The following is a 9,467-nucleotide window of genomic DNA, read 5'->3' on the forward strand; positions in this document are numbered from 1 at the left end:
ATAGTAGCTGTGTGTATCTCATTTTCCCTCTCCAGTCTCAGTTCCTCATCTGTAAAGTGGGGTTAAAAAACTCCCATGATGCCAGACTCACTAAGTTACTGTTAAATGGACGCAAAATTGTCACATAGACTGTGAAAGCACAAAAATGAAGGTGTTTGGGTTTAGGGGTGCTCTTCTCTACCAAAAATTTTGACCCAATTAAAAACTATGAAATAGGGAGTATCCAAACATCAGCTTCATCGGTGGTAGCTGAACCTGATCCCTTTGCTTGCATCCCAGATTTCTGCCTTTTCTTGCCTTTGCTTAAGTACAGCATCTGGGAAATAGCAGGGCGAGGGGAGCAAGAGGAAGGAGAGAGGGAAAGCATGCTTCACCTGTGGCAGAGACCATACACAAGGAGGCACCTTGTCATCCATCATTCTCAGTAACCAGATAAGCCACTCCTCCTCCCAAAGGGAGGTGCATCTGAGCAATGCAATAAGGATGCAAGCTTCCTCCCCAGAATGTTCTCTAAGGGGCTTGAAATATTGAGAGAACTTCCAATTTTCATGTCAACAGTCAGTTGACTGACTGCCTCAATAGATTTTTACAACTCACTTTCTCCGACTCTAAAGCCTGTCCCACTATAGAACATGGAAAAGCTAACCACGTGAGTTCCCAGACTCCCTTGCAGCTACAGGTGGTCATGTGACACAATTCAGCTATAAGTGGAAAGGTACGGAGTAGATCTTTTGGGAAAGATTTTGTTTTTATAATTAAAAAGTATACTGGCCTTGGAAAGGAAAAAAAAGAAGCTGCCTTGAAGATGAGGTGGCTGGAGCTAGAGTCATCCTGTGATCACAAAGAAATGAGCAAGAGAATGACAAAGATATCAACTCTGACATTACTGAGCCACTGAACTCATGCCAATAACCACTTTCCAGAGAGTGTATAATTTTGCTAATTGGCAAACAAAGTACATGACTGATTCTCTTTTCTATCTCCTTCCTATTTAAGTTCATAGTAATTTAAATAGAAATACAAATTTTAAGACACTATTCTTCATGTAATTTTTTAAAACCATTTGTCATAATATAAACCTTAAGTAGGAATTTTTCTGTCCAACTTTCACCAAACATCTTATGGAATAAAGTGACATTTATGTATGATTGTTTGAAAGATAAGCAGATCATTATTCCTAATTGAAAAGTCTCAAACTTGTCTTAGAAATAGCTCCATAAAGACGAAAGGACTCCATCATGTAAGAAAGTTTGGGAAATGTTGTATGTTTCAGTCATCTCTTGCTGCGTTAACAAACAATCCCTCAACTTCAATAGCATATGACAAGAAACATTTATTTCTAACTCATACATTTTAGATTGACTGAGTTGGGCTGATCTAGACAGAACTAGTAGGGCATCTAGATTCAGATCATCTTTCCATGTGTCTCTTGTCCTTCTAGGAGCAGTGGCTCCCTGGAGCATATTCTTCTCATAGAAAAGGTTAGAAACTCCCAGAAAGATGAGTAGATATATACACTCTGTATCTCTGAAGGCCTAAGCTTGGAAATTCACACTGTCACAATTTATTCCACAACAATGCCTAAGCTGCAAGACTTCAGCCCCCATGGGGCACCCCACACACCTAGGAAACATCAGTATCTGTCTGATTCTGCTATGTCAATGATTATTTTATTGCTCATCATCATAGATAATGTGATAAAGCTTAAAATATTCATTCATTCATTTACTCAACAGATATGTATTAAGCACCCACTATGTATCAGGCACTATCTAGGCATGGGGGATGGAGCAGAGAACAAGGCAGGTATAATCCCCATCCTTGTACAGTGGAGATTCTAACAGTTCATTTTAATAGTGTGTTAGGGATTTGGGGGAAGCAATGAATATAGGAACAATTAAAATAATAAAATAAATAAAATAAATGTAAAGAGTCAACTAGTGATAAGCGGTATGTAGAAAATCAAACAGCAGAAGAGAATAGGGAGTGATGAGGAAGAAAACGATAACTTAAGATGGTCATGGAAGTCCTCATTTCTGATAAGCAGACATTTGATCAAAGAATTGGATTAAACCAGAAAGAGAGAGAGAGAGAGAGCGAGCACGCGAGCCCGAGCCCTGTGACTGTGGGGGAACGGTGTTACAGACAGAAGGAGCAGCCAGTGCAAAGGATTAGGGAAGATCAAGATCTCTGGGGTTAGAGTGAAGGAAGCAAGGGAATAGAGGTAGAAGAAGAGGAAATGAGGAGATTCAGGAGGTGGACTTTGCAGACCTAGTAGGGCATGGAGGGGATTTAAAATTGGAGAGTTAAAAATAATAGACTACACCCCTTGGACATATGCCTTTAAAAGGGAGGGAAGGAAAAACTATATTCATTGTATACCTATTGTCTTAGTCAGTTCAGGCTGCTGTAACAAAAATCCCATAAACTGAGTGGCTTAAACAACAAACATTTATTTCTCTCAGTTCTGGAGGCTGGGAAGTCCAAGATCAAGGCACCGGCAGGTACTATGTCTGGTGAGCACCCACTTCCTGGTTCCTAGACAGCCCCCTTCTCTCTGTGCCCTCACATGCTGGAAAAGGGTGCAAGCGCTCATTAGGGACTCATTTATGAAAGCATCCTATTCATAAAGGCTCATTTCCCTGACTTGGTCACTCTTCAAAGCCCCCACCTCCTAATACTATCACATTGGGGCACAGGTTTCAACATATGAATTTTTTGGGGGCGGGGGGGGAGGTGGGAAACACAAACATTCAGTCTATAGCACCTATTATATGTCAGGAACTACACTAAGAACTATATACCCTCCATATGCTGATTTACATTTAAATATACATAATCTTTTTTGAGAGACAAGTATAATCAGCAATTCTAGAAATCCAGACCCAATTTATATTCCAAATCAACAGTAAGGTATGAGGGAAAGAGGTGTGTATTTAAACTTCTCTGACCTTTCCTTGGTTCGAGATGAAATAAATGCATAATTGCACATGGGAAAGGTGAAGGTCATATAAACAGCACATTAAACTCAATCATATACAGAATAGCCTGTTTTCTATTCCACATGGCAGGTTAAATATCCAACTTTTAATTTCCAAATGGTGTCTTATGCAATCATCACAATTACCATCCTATTCAATTGCTGAGGTAATTTAAACTGTGGGTCGCTTCTATACCAAACAATCTATTTGTAATATGCAATTCTGGCTTGGATTCCAAGGATAAATTGTATCCTCCCAACAAATTCAAGTTGAAGGTAATTCACAAATAATGAGTTGTAAAAGAAATAAACCCTGTGTAGACAATGTGACCGAATAACCAAGAAAAATCAAGGAAATTAACCAATGAAACATAAGAATTAATAAAAGAGCTCAGTAAGATGGCTGGATACAAAATAAGTATACAGAAATCAATAGCTCTCCCACAAAACAGCAATGCAAAAAGTTTCCACTCCCAAAAGAGTCATTAAAAGAGTCTTTCATATGAAGGAACTACAAAACTACTGTTTAAACACACAAAAAAGAAAACTTGAATGAAATGCACAAAAAAATCAGCTTTATTTATAAATGTTAATGATATGCCAGACAGACACTGGGATAAGTACTTTAAATGACTTTCTCAGACTATAAACATAAATTTTTTCCTGCTGAGGTACCCTTTGGAAGAACTCAACCTGAAGCCACAGGGCAAAGGAGGCTGGTGATGGAGTCCAAAGAGGGTTTGGCATCCTGGGACGCAGACAGTGAGGAGCTGGGAGTGGAGTGGATATAGTGGGGTGGAGCTGGGGAATGGTCAGAGTCAGTGAACATGCATTATAGTAAGTATCTGTTGACTCCTTCTGGACTTCAGTGGTAGAGTTTCTAGTGCTTCTCAATTAAGCATCATGCCATTTGGGGGAGTGAAAGGGAGATATTGTATTATGTTAAGGAAGTATTTACTTTAAAAAGTTTTTCTTTTTTAAAATAAGAATGGATACTGAATCTTATCAATGCCTTTATTATCTATACAGATAATATTCCTGTTTTTTTTCTCTTTTACTCCATTAATATGGTGAATTATATTAATAGGATTGTCCTTTGGAGAATCCTTACATTCTTGGGAGAAACCCCACTTGGTCATGGAACATAAGTGCTGTTGGATTCTGTTTGTTGGTATTTTATTTAGATTCTTGCATGGATATTCACAAGTGAAAACCAGAATGGTCTGTATTTTCTTCTGTGTTGGATTATCATTTTCACCAAATATAGAAGAAGATGGTGGAAATCATGACCCTAGAGGTGCAGATAAATGACTTGAAAGAAGTGGTCACTGCACTGATTCCTGGTAGCCTTGGAAAAGACATAGAAAAGGCCTGCCGATCTATTGATCTGCCTCCCGATGTCTTTGTTAGAAAAGTCAAAAGGCTGAAGAAGCCGAACTTTGAAACGGGGGAAACTTATGATGCTTCATGGTGAAGGCAGCAGTTCCAGAAAAGGTACTGGGGATGAGACAGGTACTAAATTTGAACACGCTGATGGATATGGGCCTCCAGTCCAAGAATCTGTTTAAAATTCAGACTTTTTGTGGTGACAAATAAAACCTACCCATGATGTTTTTTTAAAAAATATATATGAATGAATAAATAAATAAATAAAAGAGACCCCCTTGGCCTTTCCACCACATGAGAACACAGAGAGAAGGTGACCATCTACAGACCAGGAAGTGGGCCCACAACTGGCACTGAGTCTGCCGCACGTCGACTTTGTAATTCCCAGCCTCCATAACTGTGAGAAATAAATATTTGTTGTTTGAGCCACCCAGTCTATGGCATTTTGTCATAACAGCCCAAACATACTAAAACATCGGGTGATGTGATGTGTATATCTAAAAATGCAAGTTTTCAGAATCTACTGAAAAAATTTTCAAACAAGAAAATATAAGATGATTGACTAAAACTACACCATTAATGGACCAAAACCCTTCTTACATACCAGAGATCAACAAACTACACTCCACCAGCTAGCCAAATGTAGCCTGCCACTAATTTTTGCCAATAAAGTTTTATTGGAACACAGCCATACCCATTTGTTTACCTATGGTCTGTGGCTGTTTTCTCACTACAATGGCAGAGAAGTTGCAACAGAGACCATATGGCCCCCAAAGCCGAAAACATTTACCCTCTGACCTTTTATTAAAAAAAAGTTTGCAGACCTCTGCTATATACAAAGAATGAGCTGAGTAGATTTTTTTTTAAATCCCATCTAAAATAGCATGTTATGTATTGAAGACAGAGCTGAATTTCACAGCTAGGTTAATATGGTAAAAATCAGAGACAATATGTTTAAAATTTGAATTTGAAAACCAGTAGTGGAGAATGCAAGCTACCTGAGAATGTGAAGGTATTCTGAGGAGGGGTTTGGACTCCAAGGGAAAAATAGAATGCTGGTTGAAGCGGATATGCTCTGAATCCTAAGGAGGCCAGGAGACTACAGCCGATGCCTGGGTAGCATAAATAATAAAAGCGCTGAAACAAGTAAGATAGCAGAGATGTCTGCCAAGGGCCCAGGAACAGAGTTAAAAAGGTGCAATACCGTGTGGAGCCGATTCATAGGCAGAAAGACAAGAAAAGGCATTCTGGGATAAGCCAAAGACTCGGTGGCCTGGAGGACGGAGCATAGTGTGAAGTGGCAAGAGAAGTGTCAGAGGCTAGATCTTGCTGGTACCAACCAGTAACGGACAGCTGCAGCCTTCCAGCCCAACTCAGTGGTGGCCCTGAAGGACAGTGGTGAAAGGGAAGCCGCCAGGCCAGGGGTCAGAACTTTGAGCAGCACATTTGGTTGTCCACTTTGCCTAGGCCAAGGGAGAATTAGAATCCCTGAGCTACACCAATACATGGGCAGTCAATGATTTGGCTGGATGGGTAGGTTCTTGGAAAGAACAGACCTCGAAGCCTGTTGACAGGGGGGTAATATATGCTTTGATTCAGCAACCAACTCATGGTGCTGTTTTCTTCCACAGTGATGGGGCCAGGAATTCAGGGGTGGATGTGGGAATAGCTTTTCTGTCACATTCACTCACAGGATTTTTGCTTTCCAACCCAACAACTCTGAACTCTGCTGTTTGGAGATTTTCACCCCAAGAGGAAAACTTCCACCAGGGAACACAATAATAGCTCCATTGAATTGGAAGATGAGATTAATTTGTGCACATTTTGGCTCTTTGTGCCACTGAACTAAGCAAAGAAGGGAGTAGCTCTACTGGCTAGGGAGATTGATCTCAATCCTAGAGAAGAAATTGGGTCACCAGTGCACCATAACCCCAAGAAGGCTTATTCTGTCTGGGGTTTCTGTTGTTTCTCTCAGTGTGTCCATGTACTGGGTTAATGGAAAACGTCAACAACAAAATAAGGTTGAAAATCACAATCATTCAGGAACGAAAGTTTGAATTTCACCAACAGGTAAAGAAAGAACTTTATAAGCTGAGGTCTTGGCTGAGGACAAATGAGATAAGGAGGAGGAAGAACCTATATTATCAACTGATGGGACTATGACTGATTTTGGAGAGTAATTAGCAAAGCCCAGAAATGGATATAATGATCACTGTGACTTTGACTTTCCTCATTTGGGGGAGAGGGTGAGAATGCCTTTGCTTGAATGAAGGGTAGCTGTATGTTGTTAGGTGAAAGCATAGAGTTGTTTGTGTTGCTGGCAGAAGTTCAAATGTGTGTAGAAGCATGTGGATGAATCCTGAGTAGCCAAAAAGTGGGTTGTGCCTGTCTTTCAGCTATTGTAGTTCAATTGCAAGCCTGTGCTTCCGTACTCTGCTTTGTGATGCTGGGGCTGACTCTGCAAGCATATTTCTCCTCCACTGCTGCACCCTGACGGACTCTGCCTCTAAGGGAATTGGCAGGCTCGGGGAGGAAGAGGAACGTGCTCCTTCTTATGGTTGCTTCCTATCCCTGTCAGCATCACCCCAGCAATGCTTTTTTTTCCCTCTGCAGTGGTAGTTTATTCTAGAAACATCAGTTGGTTACAGTTTTCAGGTTTTTTCCAACACTCACAGCCTCTCTGCATCCCCTCAACTGACATCAAAACCAGCGCCAAGTTATTTTTTCCTTGGATGTCTGAAGTTTCTGCAGGGCTTCTTCAACCTTCTAAGTTTTAATAATTCCAATTTTTTCTTTTTGTTCCTTCAGCCCTAAAGGCAGATGCTTCTGGCAGATCCTCCCTCTGTGTTATCTTACTGTTCTCTTTTTCCCTTTTAAAGCTTTCAACATTTTGCTATTTCTCCTTTATAAAAAATAAGGGGTCAGTAAACTTTCTCTGTAAAGAACCAGACAGTGAATGCTATAGGCTTGTGGATCATACAGTCTCTGTTGCAACTATGGCACTCTGCCATCTTTCAGCATGAATGAAAATGCAGCCATAGGAATCCCTAAATGTAGGAGCGTAGCTGTGTCCCATAAAACTGTATTTACAAAAACAGGCAGTAAACTGGATTTGGCCAGCCTGCATTAAATTACAGTCATGTATCACTTGAGTCAGTAAGCAATTTCATCGTTGTGTAAATGCTACAGAATGCACTTAACACAGACATAGATGGAATAGCCCAGTCTATATGATACAGCCTATTGTTCCAAGGCAACAAACCTATATAGCCTGTCATTGTACTGAATCCTTCGAACCGTTATAACACAATGGTAAGTATTTGTGTATCTAAACATAGAAAAGGGAGAGTAAAAATACGATATAAAAGATATACCTGTACAGGACACTTACTATGAAAGGAGCTGGCAAGTCTGGTAAGTTGCTCTGCGTGAGTCAGTGAGTGGGTGGTGAGTGAGTGTGAAGGCCGAGGACATCACTGTGCACTACTGTAGACTTTATAAATAACGTACATTTAGGCTAAATTTATTTTTTTAATTCTTTCTTCAATAATAAATTAATCTTAGCTTACTGTAACTTTTTTACTTTATAAACATTTTAAATTTTAACTTTTGCCTCCTTTGTAATAACATTTAGCTTAAAACACACATTGTACAGCTGCACAAAAATATTTTCTTTCTTTCTATGCTGATTTTATAAGCTTTTCTCTATTTAAAAAATTTTTAAACTTCCTTGTTAAAAACTAAGACACAAACACACACATTAGCGTGGGCTTACACAGGGTCAGGATTGTCGACATCAGTGTCTCCTGCCTCCACCTCTTGTCCCACTGGAAGGTCTTCAGGGGCAATAACATTCCTGGAGCTGTCGTCTCCTGTGGTGGCAACGCCTTCTTCTGGAACACCTGCTGAAGGACCCGCCTGAGGCGCTCCTTGCAGAGGTGTCATTCTTTTCAGAAATATGTCCATGGCGGTTTGCTTTATTTGTTTATTTTTTTCCATCATAGTTTTGCTCGTAAGCAGGTAGCGCCCCGTGAGCATTCCTCTCTATTCATGAAAACCTTTTGGTGTTGGCGTCCATGTTTTCTAACTGTTTAAGGAGCTTGTTGAGTCTGCAAAAGCTTCCGCTAACTCCGGCACTGTGAATTTCCTCGAGGGTTCTTTTTCTTCTCCTGCAGTTTCCTTTTCTTTCCTTTAGCTATGCGTTCCTGTTCTAGTTCCAACAACACATTAGTCAGTTCCTCAGGAACCGCCTGGAGGAGCTCCTCAGTGCTATCCTCACCCACAGCCAGGTCTGCCATCTCAACCACAGCCTCGCGGATTTATGCGATCTTTGTGTTACGACGTTAGGGCAGCTACGTCGGACCTTAGGGCGGCTACGTCGGACCTTAGGGCGGCTACAGCGTTACGATGTTACGGCAGACGTTACGGCGACGTTACGCCGTTACGCCTTTACGGCGGCCACTACGTTTTGGCAGCTACCACAGACCTTCCCGCGGCTGTGATGTCACTAGAGGACAGGAATTTTTTAGCTCCATTATAATCTTATGGAACCACCATTATATATGTGGTCTGTCTTTGACAGAAATGTCATAATATGGTGCACGACTGTATTCTTGTTGAAATGAGTGGCGTGTTTTTCCTTCTTCTGACTGGACCCTGATTGACACAATGGGCGTAAGCCTTGAAGCCTGCCACCTTCCAGTGAAAGGTTCTGAAAAGGGTTCTAATCCCAAACCAGAACAACTAGAGCGTGTGAGACTTACGTAAGGGACAGTTCTTATTGCTGCCTGAGAAAAGATATTCTTATCCGCTGGACTCAAAGCTAAAAGGAGCTTCTAACAGTCATTCTACCACCATGGGGTAAAGTCTACCTGAGCATGAAGCCAATAGAGAAAAGTTTTTTTGGAGAATAGAGAACTTTGTTCTAATGAAATAATTGAACCCTTAGATCCAGCCACACCTGAAGCCTATGGGTTAAATTAAAAAGAGCCAGTAAATTACCTTTTGTTTTAAGTATTTTGGCTCCGATTTCTGTTACTTGCAACTAAAGGAGTTCTAACTAATACAGAGATCAAAGTAGACGCAGGGGGACTAAAATCTC

General features: G+C 40.7%; 1 pseudogene; it reads right to left on the reverse strand.

Moving 5' to 3' along the window:
• LOC120620514 (dnaJ homolog subfamily C member 21-like) overlaps positions 1–8,332 on the reverse strand; it is a 49,651-nt pseudogene extending 41,319 nt beyond the window's left edge.
• Positions 8,333–9,467: the final 1,135 nt, after the last annotated feature.

Source organism: Pteropus medius, unplaced genomic scaffold (genome assembly GCF_902729225.1).
Source record: "Pteropus medius unplaced genomic scaffold, Ma_sr-lr_union100, whole genome shotgun sequence".
Classification (NCBI taxonomy): domain Eukaryota; kingdom Metazoa; phylum Chordata; class Mammalia; order Chiroptera; family Pteropodidae; genus Pteropus; species Pteropus medius.